Source organism: Anas acuta, chromosome 4 (assembly GCF_963932015.1).
Source record: "Anas acuta chromosome 4, bAnaAcu1.1, whole genome shotgun sequence".
Taxonomy (NCBI): domain Eukaryota; kingdom Metazoa; phylum Chordata; class Aves; order Anseriformes; family Anatidae; genus Anas; species Anas acuta.
In genome coordinates this window covers 67,745,337-67,770,504 of record NC_088982.1, presented here as the reverse complement: position 1 = coordinate 67,770,504, position 25,168 = coordinate 67,745,337, and the positions used below count along the sequence as shown (strand labels likewise).

At 41.9% G+C, this 25,168-nt stretch overlaps 1 protein-coding gene across 5 annotated transcripts in view; it reads left to right on the top strand.

Moving 5' to 3' along the window:
* The window catches only part of UNC5C (unc-5 netrin receptor C), a 246,798-nt gene that overhangs the window by 69,706 nt on the left and 151,924 nt on the right, over nucleotides 1–25,168 (top strand). The gene's annotated exons all lie outside the window — the stretch shown is intronic.

Genomic DNA, 25,168 nt, shown 5'->3' with positions numbered 1-25,168 from the left:
TTAAAGGGATATTAACTTTTAGTGGATGTGAATTTAATCTATCCTATCTATTCGTATTAGATAGATCATGTGTTATTACTGATGATTATTGGAATTCTGCTTCAGCATCTGAAATTCAGACAGGATGCTATGAAAGTAAAATTGAGTATGAAATGACTGCAGACAAGTGTGAAACTGACTGTCTTGACTTCATCAAGTAGGAAAGAAAAGTATTTTAAGCTTTGAAAAACAAGCTAGGTGGTGAGAAAATGTCTCTGGTGCAAGGAACCTTTTGCAAAGCAAACCTCACCCAGTCAAACAGAATTTTTTAGTGTTTATTCTTTGCATAAAGTACCTAACATTTCTATTCTTCTGCTCTTGGAACTGTTTGGGGAATATAATTATTAATATTTATTCATTTAATTTTCTTTCATTAAAACTAACAGCTAACATTTTAATTTTTAATACTGCTCCTGGTGTACCTGGTCCTAGAGGGAAAATAAGGATGCTCCTGGGAATCTTGTTAAATTTATAGCTGACCTACCAGTATGAATCATCAGGCTTCAGAGAAAGTAGAGGTTCATTTTGGTACTCCTTTGTCTAAGATTTTTACCTCTACAGGAGGGAGATAGGGGATGTTTATACACTTATCTGGTTAGTAAATATGTACAGAAAATGATTGAAAAGCCCAGTTATAAGTGATGGCCAAGCAGAGGTTAATTTGGTCCCCTCAGTGGAAGGAGAGAAAGGAACATAGTCCAGTCCAGTGTGCTGGACTATAGGCAACTGGAGGAAAAATGATGTATTGATGAACAATCATGAGCAAAAAAAACAGCAGGTTTTGCTCCAAACAGCCTTTCTGAGGATAAGCCAGCTCCCAAACAAAGATTATGTTTAAATTCAAAGTCCTCTTTCGATATTTAAGCATTTCCATATTTGAACTGCTTGTACTAAGTTGTTTACACCTCCAGAAGTATCCCAGCCCCTGATGATCGGAGGGGATCATGCTATTGGCAACAATATAAGAAACACAAACCAGACCCTGCAAAACAGCACGTCTATAGACTTATGGAATTTTTTCCTTAACTTTATTTTTTTAAGAGAAAATTAAGTTTTTAATTTTCCTAGATAATAGATATTTAGAATGAAATGGACAGATAACAAAATAGACATCGGAAAAGGATCAAGTCTCACAAGAGAATGGTTTCTATCTGATAAATCACTAGGGTAGCCTCAGGGTGTGTAACTTAAAAGGTTGAAAACAAAGCTGCAGTATATCTTTGAGGATCAGTTTCTGTATACTTAAGAGTATGTGTTCAAGTTGTAGGAATGAACTCTCATGGATACAACACACATTTATTGACAGCTTTCTTCAGCGTGTCAGAGTCCCACCTGCTCTTCACATCCCTCCTGGGTTTCCCCTCTCCCCTGTGCCTCAAGGTGATGTGCAGGGCCCCCACCTCTTCCACTCCTCGTAACAGACACTGCAGTGGAGTTGGGGTGCTTCTGCACTGATGCAGGGTGGCTTTTCTTGGCCTTATGCAGTGGATCCAGAGCAGTTCATGTAGCCCACTCTCTGGCCTACCATGAATTTTGCTGTGGAAGAGAACCTGGCAGGAACGGTGGATGCACAGCTCCCTTGGAGTTGAATGGAAATGCTGCCTGTTTTAGATAGGTGGCAAGGTCAGGTCCTGCAATGAGCAATGTTTAAATTACATTTCTTGGAAATGAGAAATGGGTATTCTGACCTTTTTGTAAACTTTCTGCTACTTGTTTTTTTTGTTGTTTTTATTTTTTTTTATTCTTCATTCACTGGTGCTTTAAAAAAAAAAAATCAGAAGGCATGAGACTGACATTGCAGAGTGAAACAGAGTACAAAATTTCAGTTTGACCCTGGCACTGCAGCTGCTAAAATATTAACAGCATTAAATGCAGGTGAATCGGAAACGTGTGTGCAGGCCAATGATTCCTCCAGGCGCTTTCCTTTGAGCTGCCTTGTTCCCCCGCCGCTGCCACGAGCGGGGAGGCTTGTCCGCCTGCCTCACCCAAATGAGGAGTGACAGGGGCGATGAGGACCACGGATATTGCGGCAGTGTTTCTTTGATAGCAAAAGCTCTCTGTCTGGTAAGGTTTAACAGGCAGTATGGGCTTTTCAGGCAAGACAAAGCTGCCCCTGGGAAGCGCAGAGGAGCAGCAGGGAGGGTGGATTGGGTTATAGCTGGTGCCCTGCTCACTTTTCTGACCATTAAAATTAATGCTTGGGCTCATTATTAACTTAACATTTCCCCTGGAAAGGCTTCTTCTAATGATCCTCCATTTCTGAAGATTATCAGAAAATAACAATTGGGACTCCTAGAAGCTTCGTAAAGGGCGGAGAGTGGCACAACAGGCCAGGTCTGCTTGTTGTGTACATTGCCACTGACGAATCTGATACAGCCGAGATAGTCTGGTCATTTCTCCCCCTCATCTATTTTTGTTGTATAAAAATATGACTAAACCTGTAGTCATATTTGACTACAAAAATCTGACTCTTGACCACAGAGCAGCAGAAGCTAGCTAGGGAGAACTCAGTTGTCCTCATGGGGCCTTGGAGACGCAGGCAATTTGACTGAGAAATGCTGGGACCTCAAACCAGGCTGCACTACATCCCCGTGACCAGGCTTTGTCATTGTACGTTATTTTTGGTGGAATTTTGTGGAGTGTGCTGTCTCAGCACATGTTCTGGGAAGTACAGAGGTAGGGAAGTCAAGTCCTGCAGGCACAGAGCACTGGCAGGACCTTTGATTTCTGCAATAAACTATCACAGCTTGAAGCCTAGGAAGGGAAATATTTGATGAATAGAAAAAAAATACTCTGAGTGTTGCAAACAGTGAAGAGGGTGGTGATGCTGCACGGCTGTCAGGCACGAAGTTCCCATAGCTGCAAGGTTTTGGTGGTGTTAGGAGGTGATATATTTTGAAAGGTTCTTGTGGCTTCCAAAGCCATTTGAATTGCTAATTTCCATCAATGTCACGCGAGCTTTTTCACAGAACTAGTTAACGAGGTAAAGCAGTCATTTCGATATTGCCACATTTGGGTTACTGGAAAATCTGCAGTGACATAAGTGGAATTAAAAAAAAAAAAAAAAGCCAAAATAAAATGAAGCGTCTTTAACTATCCCCTCACTCCTTTATTTAAACAGGATAAAATGCTAAGAAGGGGATTTAAGTGTCTATATACATGCCCAAGTTGAGTTTCACTACTTTCTACTCTTAGGGCATGAATAAAAAGCACAAGTTTGTCTTTAAAGTTGGTTCTCCATCAAGTTTCTTGCCTGATTTTTCTTTAACTTTTTTCCTGCTCTTTTACCCCATCAGTCTTCCCTCCCCCAACTGCCACCACACACTATCCTTGCTAGCTTTCTTGCAAAGCTGCCAAGAAACTGTGAGCAAATTTAATGTCTGAATAACTGGTTGGTCTCTCAGTGACCTTGAAAAAATTACTTTGCATCATTAAAAATTCATAGAAATGAAATTTTTGTGAGGAGACTGGCACATGCAAAATTAGTACTTGTTGAAATGCAGCTGGAGTAACCCAACCTACTGAACTTTTGAAATTGTAATTCTTCCAAGATCTAATTGCAGCCACCTTACAACTTGGATCAAGCGTTGCTGTTTGACTTTCTAAACTAATATCATCCTAGGCATCATACACCTCTCAGCACATGCAGTAAGTGCAGGTAAAATTGATACGTAGCTTCATAGGTACAAAAATGTTTCAAGCCTGTTAAGTGCCGATATGATGATAGGTACTGTAACAGGATGTAATGATTGAGTGGGGCTGTTGGGAAGCAAGTAAATTATAATGCTTGCTGCTCTTAATGGACTGCCTATCCCCTCAGTGCTGTTAATTAGCTGTGGTGCTGTGAAGTTCAAGCCCGTGTCAGCTGTGACTGCTTGAACTCTCAGAAGGTATCGGTCCAGTTTTTATCCCATTGTGTTGGCCATCTAAGCTGTAAAGCTCAGTTGTGCCTTTGGGGGAAAAGCTTTTTTGTTTCAAGCATTTTTGAGTGCTAACTACGTTTCGTGTTGTCTCACTTTCCTGCTACATGTGAAGATGTCATAGCGAAGTGCACTTTCCCTGCTCCAGCAGTGCAGCAAAGGGAGGCTTTAGCAAATGTTGCTGGTTCCATTCAGTGAGTTAAAGGGTAATGTTCATGGGGCCTGAACAGAGGGGATGTTTTCCCCAGGACCCAAGTGCACCAAGCTGTTCAGATCCAGCTGAAGCTAAGCTACCATTACAGTGTTTACCAGTACCACCAAATTCCTCACAGTGTGGCTCTCCATTCTATTTTTTGTCTGTTTGCTAGTACAGAAAAGCTCTGCAGTGTGCTGAGTGTGATCCTAATTTCATTGATATCAGTTGGAGACTTTCCACCTACATCACTAGATTTAGGATTTGGGTTTGTTGCAGCCATAGGAAAAGAATGTGAGGCCTTTTAGACTTACAATGTGCAGTGGCTGATTTACACTGGCATGATTTAAAAAATCACTAACTTTGGGGACGTTTCCAGTGGAATTCAGTGCATGTCATTGTGATGTGGCTATGAGTAAGCCTGCACTAAGATGTTTTCCCACTGCATCCCCATGTCCTGGTAAGAGAAGACCACTGGTGGTTCCACGCTCTCAAACAGAGCTGGGACTTTGCAAAGAAGGTGGCAACAGCAGTGTTTCTTTCTATGTGGCTTTTGTTTGATGAGCTCTGCAATCCACCCAGTGCTCAGTGGACACGCTGAGTGCCAGTGGCAGCTCTGTCAATGCAAGCACCCCGGTCCATCTTTCTGTCACATCATAATTAAAACATCATAGCTCTCAGTAATGTTCAGCGCCATGGCTGTACTGAAGCAGTAAGCAGCTCAGATTGGATGTCACTGAACAAAAAAAAAGTTTGTATTTTCAGCAGCAGTCTGCCAGTATAGCAATAAAGGTGTAATTGTGGGGAGAGAGCTCACCCCCTTTTTTCTTTGTTCCTGGGCATTTTTCTGCCTTTGTTATACAGTGTCTTGTTTTTCTGAACACATCGTGAAAACTCCTGTCTGCTGGATGCCATTAGCATATATCTGGGCCGCCCCTTCTGCAGCGTTGTCCCCAGGTGAAAGCCCTTGTGGTCTGGGATGGAAAGAGGCTGCAATTTACTGAGTCCATTATCACCTCCAGACGTGTAGAATGATAATGGAAGTGACAGAGGTGCAGCTGAAAATTGGCTCTTAATATTTTATGTGTTAAAGCTGAGGATTGGAAATCTCACACTGCTCTTCAGGGAAAATGAAGTGTGTGTGTCTCTCTTTCCCCCTCTTCCCCCTCCCATCAGATTCAACCATTGGGCAAAATAGCTCTGCTTTTACTCCTATGCGTGATGGAAATACCGTGCTTCAGTAGTGATAGTCTTAAAGATGATTGCATGAAATAGTACAAAGAATTAGGAGATACTGGGGATGGTAGCATGGTGCCATCTGTATCAATACAGTAGCAAAACTTTGGAAGATGTATGTACAAGACTACTTCTTTTCTTCCTTTGAATTAGGGATGAAACAAAATGTCTGCCCTCCAGCAGTGTCTTCAAATTGCTTTCCTTCACATCTTGTGTGTAACCTGACTGGTTTCATCACTCTCTTGCAAATGGTGTTCATTTTATCAAGGCAGCTCCCTTCCCCTTCATGTAATGTGTCATGGATATGTAATTTTAAGTAGTTTCTTCTTCTAAATGACTTATGCAAATGGGAAATTAGCTTCCTGGCCTTTCACCAAACTCTGCAGACTTTCTATGTCTTCTTGGTAGTGATTACAAGCAATATTAAATGAAATTGGTTCTTGCAGTTTGGCTTTATTAATTTCTCGTGTTCTTACATCGGTTAAAACACTTCGGGCTGAATGCTGCCATGATTCCCATTGACCTGGAGATTTCATGAGTGCTTTGGAGGACTCCTTCTCTTCTGCTTTGCCTTTTCTGTGCAAATGCTAAGATGGAGTAAAACCACTCTGCTGAGGGTTGTTTCCGTGCATATAAAGGGGATTCTGATTTTCCTCGTGTGCTCTGCATTTATTTTTTTTTTTTGAATGAGATGTTCCTGTTGTTTACAATGTGAAATCTTCAAGTGTACTGCCCCCAGTTGTCTTGTATTGGAACAGCCCCTAAATATAGTCCTATTCAACATCATATCATGGGCTGCCTTACTGTGTGGTGTGTTGTTTCTAGTGTCCTGCCTGCAACCAGCAATGTTTAAATATTAATGTAAGCCATCATTTTGCAGTTGTCCTCACAGTAACAGGCTGTTAGTTGTGTAGAAAACGTAGTGGACTCAGATTTAGAAAGCCTGGGTTCCACTTGTAGATCTGCAGAGACTTCTTAAGTTGGTCCAGGTCCATGATTTCTCCATGATTCAGTTCTTCATTTTTTAATGAGAAGTAAACATGCTTCTCAGTAGAGTTATGACATAACTAATTGGGAGATTGGTTAGTTATGACGCCATTATGACAATGAAAATACTTTAGAAAAGTCAATACTACTCATCACTTTACAAACTGATAAAGACTTCAAAGAATTTCATTTTTGTAGTGTGCTGGACTAATTTTGTTTAACGGAAGAGCACCACCCACACGCACACTGCTTCTGTTTCCCTTCTCAGCAGAAATGCACAGAGATGCAGGGAACACCATTAGATGTAGCTGGTTGCAATTGGGGTGGAAGACAGAAGTGCCATTTTGAAGAGCAGGGAAAAATGCCAGGGTTATAAATGTCTGTTCTTCAGTGATTCCCACTTGACTGTTGTGAAAGTTATGGGGTTTATTTTTTAATTAAAATTTGTTATTATTGAAATGAGCAACCCTGCATGCCATATGGGTACAAATAAAATAAAAATCCAACCTTTCCATACTATTTGTATTCTGTCTTTTTGCTTGTTCTGTTATAAATAGAGAACAGGAGAATCACCCTATTAAGATTTAATTGACTTCACACACACACACAAAATCCTATCTAAGAATGAGGAGCAAATGTTTCCTCTAATCCTAGCAACATTCTATCTGATAGAGGAAAAAAAAAAAACTACTCAGATTCAGATTTTGTTATTTAATCACCATGCTTGTGCCCAATGTCTGTACCTGATGCCAAGACTACTGTGAATAGACAATGAGTTTTTCTAATGGGAAGCCATTGTGCAGATGGTTGGAAGAAGCAGTATATTTGTAAGATATTATAAGTCATACAAAATAGAAGATGCTCCTATAGCCTGAGCAAGGTGAGGGCAGAAGAATGAGATGGGAGTTAAACTGGGAAGCTGGAGTCTGAAATACTTTTTAAAGGTATTAGAAAGTGTTAGCAATTGTAGTAGGGGAGAAAAGAAAAAAAAATATTTTTTTTCTCTATATCAGTTTGTGATGAGCAAATAATGAACAACATTAAAAAAAAAAAAAGACTCCAGCTCTTCAAACTTCAGGATCCCAAGGCTGGATCTGTTTTTTTTTTCTGTATTTTTAGCAAACGCTGAAAACAAAGCAATGAATAAGTTTATCTTTTTACAAAATAAAAATTTTGGGAAGGAGAGATTTGTATTTACTTATTTTATATTTACATCTGCACTTATAGACCATTATTTTAATATATCTACTGTTTTAGGGTTTTGAAATGTAAGGATTAATTTCTTGGATGCCGCAGTAAATGTTTACCAGACCAAGGAAAAAAAAAATCAAATTCTGAATTATCCCGATGAATAACTGTAAGGAGTGGAGATTCACTGTGGCTTGGTGCACATGGATATGATTAACTCAAAATGTGAGTACTTGAAATATTGACAACTAATAGTCCTTCATTTAGGCACACCAACCTTTTTAAGGACAGTGCTAGGATGGTCATAAGTGAGGAGCTTCACATAAAGGCACATTCAGTTCTGGCTTCGTGTGAAATGAGCAGTCCCAGCTGGAAGATGCTGCCAAGTGTACAAATAGGCAGTCTCTTATGATGAAGCTGCATGTCTCCCTTGCTTCAGAAAGGTGGAAATGAGCTAGAAGCCTTTTTGCAAATTTTTTTTGCCAGCTGATGTCGTTCTTGACACCTCGTGACTTCAGGACATCTGCCTGTGCCATGGACTTTCTTGTTATCCAGATGTTGTAGCAAAGATGAGAAAATAGAAATGGTCAGTGCAGTGGAAAGCAGAGTGCCATGGTAGGAGGAAATAAACTCCAGACCTGTGATGTGAAAGATCTCTGCCTCCTCTTGCAGACCACAGCACCACTGAGACATCTTAGTTCAATTCCACGTACAGGTCAAGTATACATAGACCTATTCATGCTTTATCTGGTGGTTTGGTTTTCTTTCCCTTTTCCAGTTGCTTTAAGAGTAAAAAATGAATCATAGAAACATTAAAGGTGGGAAAGACCTTTAAGATCATCTGGTCCAACCACTCACCCACTAAACCATGTCCATACACGCTAGGTCCAACCTTTCCTTGGCTACAAAGATGGTGAAGGGCCTAGAGGGGAAGATGTATGAGGAGCGGCTGAGGTCACCTTTGGCTACATATGGGCCACTCCATCACAGATGCTTGCTAAGGTCACAGTGGCCACCACTGCCCCCACCTTTGCTCTGGGCCCTATAAAACAGGACTCCTGCAGCTGGCCCACCATTCACTGAGCTTCTAGGTGCTCTGACAGCCAGCTGGTGTGGCAGGAAGAAGACCAGAAGCAGTAAGATGAGCGGCAGGCCCCCTTGGTGTGAGAGGACAGCGATGCAGTCCAGGGAAGCACCGAGAAGGAAGGCACCTAACAAGAAGTGTCATGGACAGAGGAATAGCGCCTGTGGCACAACAGACACCAGTGCTCAGGGACCTCTAGCGCACAGCCTGCAGACATTTATAAGCATTTCCACTGGCGCCACAGCAATAGGGGGAACAGGCCACCCCCTCGGCCATACAGCGATGGGGGGCCTGGGCCTAACCGTGAGGCAAAGGCAGGAGCGTCAGGCAGGCAGCAAGGTCTTACTTCTCATCAGTCTTTATTGCAGCTGCACCAAGTGCAGAAGGACCGACCTGGCAGCTTTGTAAGTTAGAAATTTCTGAGTGAACTTGAAAACATTAATTCCTTTACCTTTTTCCTTTTTGATTGTGTTCTTTGACACGAGGTTAATTGCCTAACGAGAGAGAGGTAAAACAAAAGCACTGATAACGATGGCAACAATTCTGTATAATTCTGTATCACTTCTGCTGTGAAACCTAGCATCAAAACACTTGAGTTTCTCAGGTTTGAGCGATCTCAGGGAACTTCTGAGTTCCCAATGCACCCAGATTTCATGAGTTTTAGCACTGGTGGTATGTTGCTTCCTACCTGCTGTTATTACTTTTTTTTTTTTTTTTTTTTTTTTTTACTATTCTTGTTGAAATTTTTCAGTCACTGAAAAGGCGAAGAAAAAACAATCCTCTGTGATTTAAGTGACCCATTCTTCTAAATTATTTTGTAAATACATATTAGTAACTTATATCCCCAAATTCAAGATCAAACTACACTGATTTCATTTAAAGAAAGGAAGTAAGTAGGGCTAAGTTTGAAATCTTTTATAATATTTTTTGCAATATTTTATGCACAAAATAATTTTATATATTTTAAATTGAGGACTCTTTAAGAAATAATTGCATCTTTGTGTATATTTTGAAGGAACATATATCATTGCCTAGTAGGGGTCAAATAATACTCGCTTTCTCCTCACACAGTAACTGGGGGGATAAATCCTTAGGATTTCTAACATAAAGAAGGAGATTAAAGAAAAAATACTCGATATAAATATTTTATGTAAAAAGACCTGTTAATATAGGAAGAAAATGAAAGAGGAAGAAGAATTCCAGTGTAGCAGTTGGCTTTTTTTTCCTACAGCAGATGGCCTAATGGTCTAAGCATCTGGTTTGAAATATCTGCTTTCCCTAGGGCCATCAGCTCAAATTTAGGCAGGCTGGGTTTACACCTTTATTTTCAGGACAGATCACTTGATCAGGCTCTCTAGTTGCCTACAGGAGACTTTTTGCCCAGGTAACACCACTGATATTGGTGCAGAGGGTTTCATGCCATTCACAGGGTGTATTTTCTAGGTTTTAGTTTAAAAACTGGAGTTCAGTTGGCTGCAAGTCATTCTTTAAGAGCTGCTTTGTGCCATAGAGGGACTTGTCCTGGTGTCATTGCTCAGAATTTCCTTCATGTACCACCTACTGTTACGCAACATTCCTTGGATGGCTGATGTATTGTTCTTGCATCTCCTTCATGCTTTTAGTATTAAATTGAAAAGTGCTTCACCTTTGAAATGACATCTGAATTTGGATAGAAAGTTTAAGTCTGAGAGCAAGTAACTGTGTTCAGCGAGAGTAAAATTCCCTCTTATATGGAGAGCAACCCAGGAGCATTGTATCCTCGGTTCTTGTTGCATAGGATTTCGCAAGATAAGGCTTGTTATGTGCCTTGAGTCACGCTTACGTCTTGCATTGCTCTCTGCTATCTATCATGCAGAGCATTCTCTCAGACGCCTTCTAATAAGACCTAGAGGTACATTTTCCTTTAATAAAGAAACAAATCTGAAACAGTGGGAGAATAGGAGGGCAATGTAAGGGCAGGTTCATTTTATGATCATTGTGTGAAATTGTTTATGCTATCATGTATTCCTCATTGCTGAAATCGTCTTTCTAACAGATTTTCTGCAAATTTCATATTATGCTGCGCTACAGCTGGTGACCTATATGCTGTCATCTGCATTCTTTTTATATTAAGAATCTGGGTCTGAATTAGTTTTCTTCTCTATTATTTATTGACAGCATGTTTTTAGAAAACCAAGGGGAAAAAAAAAAAGAATAACAGATTTATAAGTCAAATGATGAGAACAGAATTTAGTCTGCTGTATAGTAATTGAGTGGCAAATACGATTCCCCCTGTTGAAGAGAGATTAATCAAAAGATTAACCAAAAACATACTAGCAGTAGTTCTTAGGACAGTCCGGAATATGTACAAGGCAAAATTAATCCTTCCAAATTGCTAAGAAACTCAGGGACTTCAAAGATTTAAACTAGAGCGCTGTGGTTAGTAAACCCTTTCCAATCTGTGTCAGGTTTGTAATTCTTTTTGTTTTGTTTAGTTTTGGAAATATAAAATCCCATTTGTGTTAGTGCAAAGGATTAAGGAATTTCCTGGGCTGTGTCATCTTTGTCTCAGTTCCTGCTCAGACTGGGATGGAGACATCTCCAAGTTGCTTTGGCTGTCTGTCTGATAGAAAATGGGGTGTCCATTGTGTTTTTTTTTAATCACAGGGGGAGGCTTTCCTTAGTTTCTGTCCCATCGCCATCTTTTCCCATCTCTAATCACAGAGCTATTGTTGCAGGTGTTACGTTGACAGCTTTTGGCCACTTTAGGATCTGGCTGCATAACCAGAGGGATCCTTCATTAGTCAGCTGTATTGATTTTATGCTGGCTTTGTACAGTCAGAGCCCTCCAGCAAAAGAGGTCTTACTCCACTGTATTGGATGTCACAGAGCCTTGGTGGGGCGTTGTGTATCTCCAGGGATGAGCAAGGACTATAACGAAGAGTGTGCCTTATTAGGGGGTGCCTGTGTAGGTTAACTTAAAAGGTGACCTGAGCTATTGTATAGAATATTTAGCGTGAATAAGTTCTGCTATGATTAAAATTTAATCTGCTTCTCAGGTTTGGCTTCCAATGGGTTTATTTTGATAAAAAGAAAAATAAGAAAGAAATGAAAAATAAACAGTACTGAAAAGTTAAATGGGAATCCTGCACAATTCATTTAGCAACTGTTTTTTTTTTTAACCTCAAATACCTTTCCTAGTGCAAGGGAAAAGGCAGCAGCAGAAGGACAAAAGACTTCCGAAAAATTCACTGCAATGTTATGTTTTCTTCAGTCTCTTTCTACTGCCAAAGCAAACTGTAAATCCATTTTAACTGTATTTTTCTCTTTATCTTCATGACTGACATACACAGTGCTTCTCTTTCCAGACTGTCACCTTCCCTCAAACTGCTTTCAGTTCCTGAGGAGCTGCTGGGGGGATCCAGCACATCAGGTGTGCCCACCTGCCTCTGACAGCCATGTACACATGGACTGGGAAGAGGACTTAATCCCTCCTTCTCCACCACCACCTTTTTTGTTTTTTCTCTCAAGATATTCCCAGTCCTAGATGTGTTTTATTTTTCCAGGAAGCAGAGAACCAAGCCTCCAACCCAAGGGGCTTCACTCCTCTACCAGGAGTTCAGTATTGTAGCTATCCTTCCACATTTTAGGCCATGACCTGCTAGCTGGTACTCCTGCTGCTCCAGACCCCTCCCATCCCCTGACCAAGAACACCAGGGGACATCTGGCACATTTGTGGTGGTCAGGAGGGGCCAAAGAGTCTCAAAAACCTCTCCTGAGATAGAGCAGACAACATTAGGAGATACTGCGACACATAGGGGTACAAATTAGATTTCCTTCGCTATGATAACCTGGGTGTTTCTTAACTTGCAGGTGTCCAGAAAGCCATGGATCTCCTTAGGGATGGGAAATGCAGTCTAACAGGGTTTCTTTTTAAAAAAAAAATGCTCAGTAAGCTGGCAAGTGTCCCAAGTTTACCATCCTCTTGCCAAAATTTTTTCCTGATGGTGTTGAATTTCTCTGAGCACATAGAAAATAAGCATTAAAGTATGGGATGATTAAAATCAGGCAGCAGAACAATAGGATCCCATTGACTGTCTGAAGGGTTTTCTTCAGAGGATAATCTATTATTTTGCTGTTGCTTACTTTTTTTGTAACTTTAGAGACCTTTAATAATGTACTTATTGGTTGCATAAATAAATTCTTGTTGAGTAGCCAGTTTGCTTTTTAAGTGACTGCCAAATATAAAATACTTGAGCAAAACTTCTGCTGTGAATTCTACATCAGATACTCTGCTTTTTTATCACATATTTTGCAAGTGGTTAATTGAGTTCTCACGTTGTGGACTGTTGCTACAGAAATTAATCAGCATTTTTTCCGTTGCTGGTCCCCTCAGTATTTTGAGGAGAAAGTGGGGAGGAAAACCAAACCAAAACAATATCTCTTGAATAGTTAATGCCTAAAACTGCAATGAGCACAGCCCCGTTGCTTTGCCTGGCACGGCACTCAAACACCATCAAAATTTTGGGGATGGTACGGCGGCAATTTGTGTGTGGTTTCTCTTTGACATACTGCAGTTCGGAGCTCCTGAGGTCCCCGAGGGCTTTGTGTGGATTGAGAGAGCCTTAGTTAAGCTTGATTTGATTCAGCACTCTTGGAGCCAAGACAAAACAAAGCTTTCGTATTTCCTAAAGAGCACGTTATCCTCAAAGCACTTAATTTGTACCCTCCGCTTCTGCTGGCAGAGAAGCAGTGCAGCTCTGTGATACACGGGGGCAGCAGCAGGATTTTGCTCTCTCCTGCCTCCCCTGAACATCCCTCTGAACTACAGCAGAGGTTACATTATTTACTTGAATTTGCCAGGAATATCGTATAAATAAGGTGATGAAAATGAAGTGAAGGATATTTTGCTTTCAGGCTAGTGTACCTCTGGAGACCTTTTTTTGTCCCAATGTGCCTGTGCAAAAGGCTATCTTGGAAAGCAAGGGAGAAAAAATGTGTGTTAGAAAATATGCAATAATGTCTCACAAATAAGAGAAGTGCGAGAAGAACGAGAAAAGCATTATCCACTGATACTGTGATATGTGTAGAAAGTCTTGTAGCTGAGCTGGCAATGTATTGAAAATATAATCCCCTGGATATTCTCTCAGGCTTAATCTGATGGCCTTTTTTCACTACTGAGTGTTGTCCTATTTATTCCTACCCTTGGCCACAACTCGTGCAGCAGATACAAGGAAGGAATGGCATAATCCTCTGGAGGTTCTCAGTCCACATATCAGATCGTAAATATCTCTGTTGCATGCAGCAGACTCCTAGCAATTGCTAAGCAGAAGCCCCTTGCTTTTCAGGACAGAAAAGTGGAGGAATAGCTGCCCTGGTCACCTGCCAGGGGATATGCTTGTGGAATAGTCCGTGCCCAAGTGGTGTATAGTCATGGGTACTTCACATGGCACCAAGCGTGCCCTGCCCAGCACACAGCTGTGGAGCTGGAGACTTGCCTCTGCTGTGCAGATGTGGACCTGGCACAGCTCCACCAGCTTTGGTGGGCAGACTGCTGACAGGCAGAAAAATACCTGAGGTGAGAAGCTGCTCCATGCTTTCAGGTGTAACACATTTCTTTACATGCTTATGCCTATATGGGATGCGGTCTGGAATAAAAGAAATAAGGAGGATGAGAACCAGCATCCAGAAATGCCACAGAGGGGGACTACAGTCCCTAATAACAGTTTTTCTGCACCCAGCTGGTCTTTGTTGTGTCAATGTAGAATAGAGCTATGAAATTACAGCCATGAAACATACTTCTTTTTATTCTTCCCTTACATACCCAGCTTATTGTTAGGGATCGGTAATAATATATATAAATACTTGCAGTTTTGCCTGGAAAATCATGGACAAATGCGATCGGCAGCGTGCAGGAGTTGGAAGAGATCTTATAGTACATGCTGTGTGCAGGGATCTGGCTGTAAAGTCTGGGCTGAGAGAAGGGGTCGTGTGGAGCCAGTGACATGGCTGTGATAAATGCTGAGATTCTCATGAGAAGCCACAGTGTTCACCAGGACTGGGGAAGCCATAGGTATTGCCTTGTAGAAGCTTAAAAGAAGTATAGAAGCACTCTAAGATGCAGACACCCCATACTTAGACTTGCTAGCTAGCTCTTGCGCTCTCCTTTGCTACACCTATTTAAAATTAAAAAAAACATTGTGATCTTTTATCTCTAAGCTACTGAATGATTGCTACAAGTCACCATCTAGCTTATATTAGACCTATGTAATCCATATATATCTAAGTAACACGTGTATTCGATGTGTATTGGACTTACGTATTTTCTTTGCTGCATTTCTGTTCCTGTACATGTCCAAGACATTCTTTTCTAACACCGGGACAGCAGTACTGACTAGCAAGATAAATCTGATTTACCTGCAGTGCTAACAAAAGTATTGCAGTGATGTTCTCCTGGGAAAAAAAGGGGCAAAAACATTAAACCCATTTTTCTGTACAGCAGAGCTCCTTTATTGGTTTCTTTTGGTTCATTTTGGTTTGGTTTTAGTGAGTGAATAAGATCTGCACACATTATTAATAGTCAAGAGCATGAGTGAGCTGGCTTTTACCCACAGCCCTGCTGTTATCTCTAACGCACAAATAAACTACAGCTAAATTGCAGAATTAATCACACTAAATTTTTCGTCCCTGATAAGGAAAATGCCACTCTATTTTTATTTATTTTCAGCTTGGAAAACAGTTTAGCCGAGTTCCTCTTGATGTGCAGCTTGCTTCCATTTCAGCATCCTATGGCATTACATTAGATCTTATCATCCCTGCTGCATTAGTGTTGTCTAAGCAGCCTTCTAGTGATTATATCCACCTTATTCAACTCCACTGCTAAATGAACTGGGACAGAAAAGCTAATTACATCACTGCTATGGAGGAAGGTTTCCTATTATCCAGTCTACCCTCTGCAAAGAAATGCACTCCAAGAGCTCCAAGCCTTGTCATCTGTTTCTTTTTCTCTGTGGAGTCTGAGGACTGAACAAAATGTAGGTTTTAAGGGTTTGGCTATCAGCCCACCCTAGGACTGGGACCCAAGGCTGGCGGTGGCAGCAGCTCTTTGGCAAAAGGGCTAGAGTCTTTAATTATACAGCATGCCTACAGTTTTGGAGGGTTCGGATTCCAGATGCAATTTTTTAGTATTGCTTGGTCTGCTGTCTGCCCCCAGGCCTGCGAGGACTCCTTAATCACCACTCGCCTTTAGAAAAGTCTGGAGATGGCATGAAGAGAGGAAACTCATTGGTTTTAGTGGAGGGAAGTGAAGGAAACTGTGCTAGAGCTGGGACAGGGGAAATTTAGGAGGCAGGAAGGAGTGCAGCCTAGGAAATCATGAAAAGTAGGGGCAGGCTCCAAATCTGAAGCCACATCCTTTATGGGGTTTTTGTAGGTTACTGTACATGCAGACCAAACCATCATTATAGAAGTTATAAGCCATAGTCATAAAAAATAACAAGTATGTCTGAGGAAACCATGACCTGATTATGAAAAAGCATTCTAGTTGCACTGAATAAACTATTTCCTGAAAGTGATTAACTCAGATGTAGTAATAAATGAAGTAATAAATCTCTGCATTTGATCCTCTGGGTTTAATCCATGAGACAAGATTTATGACTGGACCCATTAGCTCTTGTACTGGGAAAAAGCTCTTCATCTTTCACCTGCTGCCACTAATTTGGAAGGTTTGCATTCAGACAGGTACATCTTAGTTTTCAGCTGAAGGAAGGGAAACTACTGAGAATATTTCGAGATAAAAACATTCTAGATGAGGTCCCAAAGCAGGGCTCTTCTGAGGTGTGCAGTATTTTGCTGGGTGTTCTGAAATTAAGTTACAGTCTCACCAAAACCTTAAAAAAATAAAAAAAAAAAAAAAAGTAGGAAAATCCATTGACAGCTTCAGTGCACTCTGAATTCACGCTACTGTTGCCAAATGTAGATCTACCACAGTAGCTCAATCTACTGTTCCTGCAGGAGAGAAGACTGTATGAACTGCAGTGCCTTGTCCTAGCAGGATGGATTAAGAGCAGAAGGGAAGACTTTGCATTTCACTGTCCTAGTGGATTTAAGCTTGTCTACCGCAGGCATGTTCAGGCAGTTTCAGGGTTTAGTGTATATATTTGCACGTTTTAATAGTCTGAATTCCCACCATCAGAAAGGTGCTAAAGCATATGAATACATCATATAGGAAATTCAGCCAAGACATCAACAGATCTGGGCTTTAGGGTGGTTCAGCACCAAGAGTAAAAAGTGACCTAATATATAGGCACTTCTACGTGCCTACAATGTGGCGTGACTTGGAACCTTATAGAAAATCCAAGAATCCTTGTTTTTTAAACATTTATAGCTCCAGATTTTGTCTGTCCCATTCTGTTGCAAAAAGCAAAGACTTAGCAGAGCTTGCTATTTGGAAGCATTCAGCTGCTGTTGTGCGTCGAAACCTTAGCAGTCAGTATTAGTTTGACTCTTATGGTACGTAGTGTCTTCATTAGAAATTATATTTCAAGATCCTTTCCTTGGTGATAGCTGCAGAATGGTGTGCAATATCAGCTTACAGTGAAAGCATCACAGCTAATAAGCCAAAGTGAGATCCCTTTGTGTCTTCCTTAAGTTGCTTATAAGTGAATTGTAACTTATTGAGTGAAAAGCAAAAACAAAACAATAAAACAACCAAATTAAAAAAAAAAAAAAGCTATAAGCAGTATCCCATTTTAGTTGTTTTTTGTTTTTTTTTTTGAATTAGTGCAGAAGAGCCTTTCTATGTGTCACTTTATAAACCAGTGGTAAAAAGTTAGAGGCTAAATCTGTGTGCATATATATGCATATATGCACATATATATATATATATATATATATGAACGCACACTGCTTGGAGTACAGAAATAATCAGGGAAAGTGTATGTGCCTATTTTCAGATTGTTACTTCTGACAGTAATGAGGAAATAAGTTCCTTTACAGTGTACTTTCAGACTCTAAAACAATAAGCTTGTTACTATCCACAGCATTCAAGGTCCCTTAGCATCCGTGAGAGCTTAATTATAAAATATTACACCATAATAGGGACACGCGATGTTTCACGAGTATCAGCATTAAGGCTGCTTTTATTACAGCCTCCCCTGTAGCTGTTTTGGAAAGACTCATACCTCTCTGCCAGCTTTCAGCAAGCAGAGGTAGGTGTAATCTGTACTGAGGGTTGATTCTGAATGTGCTCAGCTGTACTGGCTGGATGTTCCGTGGACATCGAAGAAAAACTTTTGAAGATAAAGTTTTGAGAGAGCTGCTCATGGAAGCATCACACAAGCATCCTGATCTGCTCCCCTTCCCGGAGCAGGACGTGCAGTGACCTGCGCTGATGGAGAGGGGAATGCAGGCAGGGCCCTTGCAGAGCTGGCCCACCATGTCCCCAGTCTATGCTCTTGAGCAATACATTTCTTACCCTTTGGTGTTTTTTCTTTTCTTTTTGTCTTTTTTTTTTTTTTTTCTTTCAAGCCCTTGCACATGGGAATAATCTGTTTTCGTTTTATTTTTCCAACTGAAATCGAGGTGACTGCACACATCAGCTACGTTTACAAGATCAGGCTCCGGGGTTTGTAAAGCTGCATGTGGTTGATCTCTGTTGGTAGACTTCTTTTCTTCCTTGCGAATCTACCCCAGAGAAAACGGTCAGAAAATGTGTTCCTGGCCTGCAGACTCACTAACCCACCACTTAAAGATGGTTGAAAGGATTTCTCTATATATGTAGAGTGCAGATCAATAAATCTTTAATAAACATCCATTTTTTTCAGATAATGCATATTTTGAGCTACAGGAATGCTAAACTACTTACAAAGATGAGTTTCACTACAGAAAAAAAAAAAAGCTCACGTATAAAATTTCAGCCCTGGGAATTTTATGTTTTAATAAGCTTGCTTAATAAAATACAATAAGGCTATTAGAGCTATCAGCGAGATACTTTTCAGAAATCTAACACCTACAGCTGTCTCATTTATTAATATGAATCACAAAAATAAATGGCAAATACAAAGCATTCAGCCAAAGTTGTGTTAACTCCCAGGATGGCTTTCTCGTTCTGTTGCCTCACTAGCTGAAGCTGATAATGACAGCACTGCAGATCTGATGTCTTTGTACTGAATTTTTAAATAGTCCTTAGAAGAAGGAAAATTCAGGCATATCACCAATTAAGACTGTGGGTTTGGATTCCGAGTTACAGACACTTCAAAGAAGGCTAAGTTTGCTCCAAAAGACACTTTCCCATGTCACTTTCGGTTCAGATGTGAGCTCTGAGAAGTAGTTGTGAAAAGGCTGTTTGCTGTTTAAAAACCATCTAAACAAGCTTGTGGTTGCAACAATAACCATCGTGTTTAAAAAGTAGGGGTATATACTATAACATAATAGGATAATAAATTATACATGTCTGTCTATGTCTATCTGTCCACCCATCTATCCATCCATCCATATAAATCTGTTCCTCTTAGCTGTGAATTAGTAAAAAAATGTTCTTTTTCCCCTAATATGCTTTTTTTTTTTTTTGAATGATTTTTAACCTAAACCTCAGATTTAAAGTCATTTTTCTTGGGTTCAGGTCCCAGCGGTGTCTCCCATGGGCTACAGCCAGCTAAATAATATTTTGTGTTACCTGCTGCTCAAGGATAAAGATCCCTGCTGTCCTTGGAAGGACCCTAGAAGGCTTGGTGAGATGTAGCACAGAGTAGGAGGGTGGCAGGGGAACACCACCACTTGGCATCGTGGCAGCTGCTACCAGCTGCAGGCTCTGAGATGCCACTTTTAATAATTGAAAGCTCTGCTCCCCTCTGCAATTTGTAGCTTCATACCCTCCTCCTATGAAAACTTCCCGGTTCCTTTGCCAAGCTTTTATGTTGCAGGAATCGGCCGTGTGGGATGTAGCAGCAGGAGAGGAAAAGAACTGAATATCCTTGTAGGACTGAAGCTTCATGGTGGTGATGGGGAACACACGGGGTGGGGATGAGCACGGCGAGGGGCTGTGAACCACCGCCAGAGAGAGAAGTGCAGAGCAGGAGTGCTCACACTAATGACCATAACTCTTTTTCAGCTGCATTTGCATCCTCATTGCGAATTGTTTAATTTCTTCTGTGGGTTTGTTAAATGCCTGTTGTCCGTCCTGGTGGCTCAGCACTTATTTAGGAAGTTAAAGCAAGCAATAAATTGCCTAGGCTTGCCTGGACACAATGGACAACACGACAGAACTGCAGTTGCTGTGTTAGGAACTAAAAACAAATAATCAGGGCAGAATTAGAGAAAATTAGGAGGGGAAAAAAAAAAAGAATGATTTTGTTGCATTTCTTGCCTTTTCTGGATCTCCCTGGAGAGAGGAATCCATGCTGGAAGTCCTCCCGCAAGCAGATGATGCCTGTTGCCCCCAGGGCCTTAATCCCAAGGAGCCTCCAGGGAATTAGCACTGATTTTCTTTCTCCAAATATTGGCATCAAATCACAGATTCTGCCCAGCAAAGACAGATCCAGGCTGAGCCGGTGCCCCATCCTTTTACTTTGGCTCCACTTTGTCTTCCAGACCGGCATGGCGACGGGGCCGTGTCTCCACTGGAGACGCGCAGACAGGTCAGATATTAGCTGGGCACGCAGGGGGGGTTGTGGCTGTGTCCACAGTTGGCCCTCCTCCATGGAGCCCATTATAGCTTTTACACCACAATTTCGGCTGAGAAATTCTATTTTATCAATTTTATCGTCCTCCAGGTATCGCAGCGAACGTCAGATATCCAAATGAAGATGGCTTTACAGAGAAGCTGTTAAAGGCTCTCTGCTAATTTTATAACTTGGATTATGAAGTGCGTCTGCCAGCATTTAATTGATTGCGAGCAAAAAGGCAGAGGCTGTTTGGTCTTCTCAACACATTGCTTCTCGGTAGAAGCAACACAGTTGTGGGGTTTAGTTGCGAGCATCTGATCACCATACTGGGTTCCCAGCATTTGGCTGTTTACAACCCCCATACGTTTTCTGTGCAAACATTTTCCCTTCTCTGCCGCTTGTTTCTGTTGACCCTCTCTAGTCAGGAGACGGGCTTCCTTATTAATCTGTAAATCAGAGACGGTTAATTGGCTTCTGCAATTTCAGTATGGATTTGGTCATGTTCCAGTGGAATAAATGTTGCTTTGACCAACCACTGTGATATCTGCTTTTCCGAGGAGGAGACGGGAGAGAAAGCAGAGATAAGAGACCATCAAACAGAATGCCTCCTGTAATTTCAAATGGCCCCTTCATTTCTGGTGTGGGCAAAAGGCCAAGCACGAGATATTGCAGGGCATAACAACATGACTGTATGACTCTGTGGTTAATATTAGGGGGGGGAAAAAAAAGAAAATGTGAACATAGAGTATTCTTGAGGAATATTCACGTTTCTTTTGGGCTAAACCAGCAGTTTTTAAAAGGAAGAACATTTTTCTATCTTTCCAGCTAGCTTTAGACCCAGGGTGCAGCTCTGGTGCTGTTTGCAGTTGCAGCCGTTCTCTGATCAATTGATGAAGCGGGCAGATGAAGGCGGGCTCCTCTAGTGACTGGAAAGAGTCCAGAGTATGTCAGGAATTTCTGAGAAGCTTTCTGGGGTGTACCACGGCTAATTAAAAACAAAGAATAATAATAAATTAAAAAACAAGCATAGAGGAAGTGCAAATACAGATTGCAGAGCTAACCTCAGCGGTCATTCCCATTCCTAAGCTGTCTTCACTTGAATCTATTTTTATTTATTTATTATTTTTTAAGGGGCAGGGAGTAACTGCATTTATTTCCATTTTCATGCACCTCTCCTTCCCCACGGCGGTGCCTCCGGCTTTGTGAGATGAGCATCCTCAGTGTGACACCCAGAGGGCTGCACACATCCAAAAGAGCCGGGTAGCCCCCGTAGGACGGGCACTGCCTTCCTCCTTTCCTTGCAGTTCTTGGAGCAGCTCCATGCTGCTGAGGTTTTGTGCACCCTGTCAGTGCCTGCAAATGTTTCTTTTTCGCTTCCAAGTGCAGGTATGTCTGTGACTTACTCACTTGCTCTTCTCCGTTTGAAGCTGTCTCAGAGTCCAGCCACACGCTGAGAGTCGCGTAACAAAATATAATTCAAGAGATGCGCATACAGGTACGGCTTTAAACATGCAAAGACTTCATCTCCTCCTGCGGGTGACAGCGTGCACTGGAAAACAGCAGGCCCTTGCCAGACTCAAATAAAATGAAAAGAAAAGCTCAGGGGGAGCTGAGCATCAACGTGTGGTGATGTAGGGCTGCCCCTGCCCTCCCCGGCACTCATAATGTAGCGGGTGGGCTTTTTGCTTGAAACTCTGCGTGTCACTTTTTTTTTTTTTGGCAAGTGTGAACTGGAGAAAGAAATGAGCCCTTCTGCCCCTCCCTGGTCCCAAGCCCCTCAAAGAGCAAGGAAACCTGTTGCCAGCAGTGTGTGGCGCTGTCATGCTCATCTTCTTAAAGTCACCTTCAGCATTATAAACAAAACCAGCGTGAAATGTGCCATAACGAAAGCTCAGGCTGCTTCATCAACAGCTGCAAACCTTTACCTGCAGACTGGGGCTTCTCTGGTTATAGGCACACCTTCAGAAGGGTGGTTTACTTATAACTTTGGATGTTAGAGGCTTTGATTTTCATCAACACCACGGCCAGTGGTGCCAGTCAGTGAATTCTGCTTTCTTTTTTTTTTCGTCGTTTGCAGGGGGATGGCTTTCAGTCTGGGTTATCTCTGCAAAAAGGGAGTCACCAACCAAGGGTAACAGGCAAAATAACATTTCCCTGGCTTGAGTGCTTGATGCAGTCCAGGTACTAAATGATTGAATGCTAAAACCTGCTTCCTCGGTGAGGAATCACTAGTGTTTGTGACCTGAAGGGTAAGACGAGACTGGGGTCTTGTGAAATGTGAGGTTTGGGGGAGCAGGAGGAGGAAGCCACTGGTTTTCCAATGGATCCCAGGACAGCACGAGGCAGGAAGGATGTTACTGGGCTTGCCTGTTTGGTCTCCTGTGCGAGTTGGTGGACTGCAGGGGCTGGCCAAAGCATGGCAGAGAGCACTCTGCTGGGCTCCTCTCTTGCTATTTGCCTTCAGAGAGACTTTGACATTCTGCTGTATGAAGTCTCCTGTAAACAAAATACAAACAAGTAAGTGCAGATAACATATCACAGCACTAAAAACCCTAGGAGCCCCAGCACAGTGCCACAAAACACCTTATTTCCCTCATTCAGGCTGGTGCAAGGCTTTGCTTCAAGCCCAGACCTTTGGTGCAGTGCAGCTTAGGGAAGCTGAGCACCCACGAGCTGTGCGGGTGACACAGCTCCATGATAACCTCAGGCAGTGCTCTCACTTCAGAAGTGGTCTCTTCTCAGAGGCAAAAGCACAAGTGGAGCTTTTCCATTTCATTTTTTAATGCTTCTTTCTCTCTGCCACACCTTTTAGAGGATGGATGTTTTCAGAAAAATAAAAGTAATCCCATCAGACTCCATAAACTGAAACTTTTAACCAGTTTTGCTGTGCTGGCTTTTCAGCTTTCAGCCAAAGTGTCTTTTTTTTTTTTTTTTTTTTTAACTCCTCTTTTTGGGTGTCTGTGGCTCTCTCCTCTTCTAGTGGCACTTGGTTATTTTGTACTGAAAATGTGGGAAGATTCTGGGCTGTCATGTCCCACTGCTAACTAGAGGAGATGCCCTCTAAGATTTCACTTTTATCATAAAGAAATAAGTTCCCGATTTTTCTTTGCTGGGGAAAACATGGAAAAGCAAAGAGATGTGGGGCATATCTGCATGATAGTTATTGCTCTTTAGTAGCCACAGCATGGGAGGGCAGTGCCTGGGAAGGGAATGTGATTTGTGGGGTAAAAGATGACTTTCACAGGGTCCTCACAAGTTCTGTGCCATGTGGGGTCCTGCTAGAATGGCAGAGACTGGACTTGGTGGCATTTTTGGCAGATACATGGCCAACCTGCATTGCTGCCAGCAGGAGCTCGGCAGTGTGACCTTCAGTATGATAGGATCACCCTCTGGAAAACCACAAAGGACTTTGTATGGATCTTTTTGTAATTTTCTTCTCCATATTCTACTTTCACCAGAGTGGGAAGGGTCAGTGGCCTCTGAAGAGCATCCCAGTGTCACCAACTCCTGGCATCTTTGGAGATATTTTTGCATTTTTCTATCCCATCCTGCTCCTACATATATACCCTGTTGATTTCCAGAGCCTGGTAAGAGTGATGCGCCTGTTGAATCCTGCTAATATAGGAGAGATTTCCTCTGAATGTCTTAACTAGATGGTGCCAAGCGGATCCTTAAAGTTCACAAATCTTATTTCTCCCAACGCTCCCCATCTTTTAATAAATACAAGGCCCATCCGCTGACGTTACGTGGTGCATTTGTCTTACACTGATTACGCTGAAACTCTTACTTACGAGGCTATTACGGTTTATAATCCCCTGGAACTCCATTACGAATCCTCTTGTACTAACAAGTACCTGGCTGCCACATATGCAAACACTTTATCAGGTGAGAGCAGACAGGCACAGAGGATGCCCTTTGCTGAGCACTTCAAGGTATGTGCTGAGATTGCTGCTTTCTTTTTGTGCCAGCTTATCCCAAGAAGAGCCTGCCCTCGAAGAAATCAATAACGCTTCTATATTTGTCTGGGAGTTTTTGTGGGTTTGCTTAGCTGCACCAACACGGATCTAAACCAGAGAAGTTACTGAAGCAGAATGTTAAATTTTGACGGGCAGCTACCAGAAATATCTCATTGCTCAGAATTTGCAGGATCCGCCATACAAGGATACCGGACGGGCAGTTTGGCTGTGACCATCAGCAGCTGTGTGTGCTTCCAAGGAGCTGATTTTGCATGTTAAGAAAAAAAGATTGCAGTGATTCATTGTAGTCTCCTGTGCTGCTTTTAGGTCCTTGAAAATGTGCAAGCGCAGACAGGGCTTAGCTGTGCTGCTTTCCTGTGCCTACTCCCTTTACAGAGGGGATGTTCTCTTACCAGCAGCAACCTAAAGGTCTGAACTTCTTACAGACTGTACGGTCCCACCTCAGGGCTTGATTCATCTCTAACACCTTCCTGCCTATGTTTCTGCTCAGCTACTGGCAGTCATGATTCTTTTTTTCTGCAGTGCTGGGGAAAAAACTGCAAACTCGGAGAGCTGCTGCTTGTCCTTGCTGGATCGGTAATTAAGGAACTTGCTGCATTAACATGCACGATGTGAAGCCAGAGCGCATCCTCTCCTGAGAGCCCGTGGAGAGAGAGATAGCAGGACTTTATCGTAGGTCTTCGTCTGGACTAATTGAACTGTCATAAGCAGTGCATCAGTTAAGAAGGTCAGCTATGTCTCCATTGTGAAATCCACGATTTACAATGCAGCTTTCTTTGGAGCACACCCTGGCCTTGCTGCAAGGCCTCTGAGTCCAGAGGCAGTGGAGAGAGGTTAAAAAGAAGAAAAAAGGGGGAGAAAGAAAGAAGGAAAAAAAAAAAAAAGGCTAGGACCTAATTGAA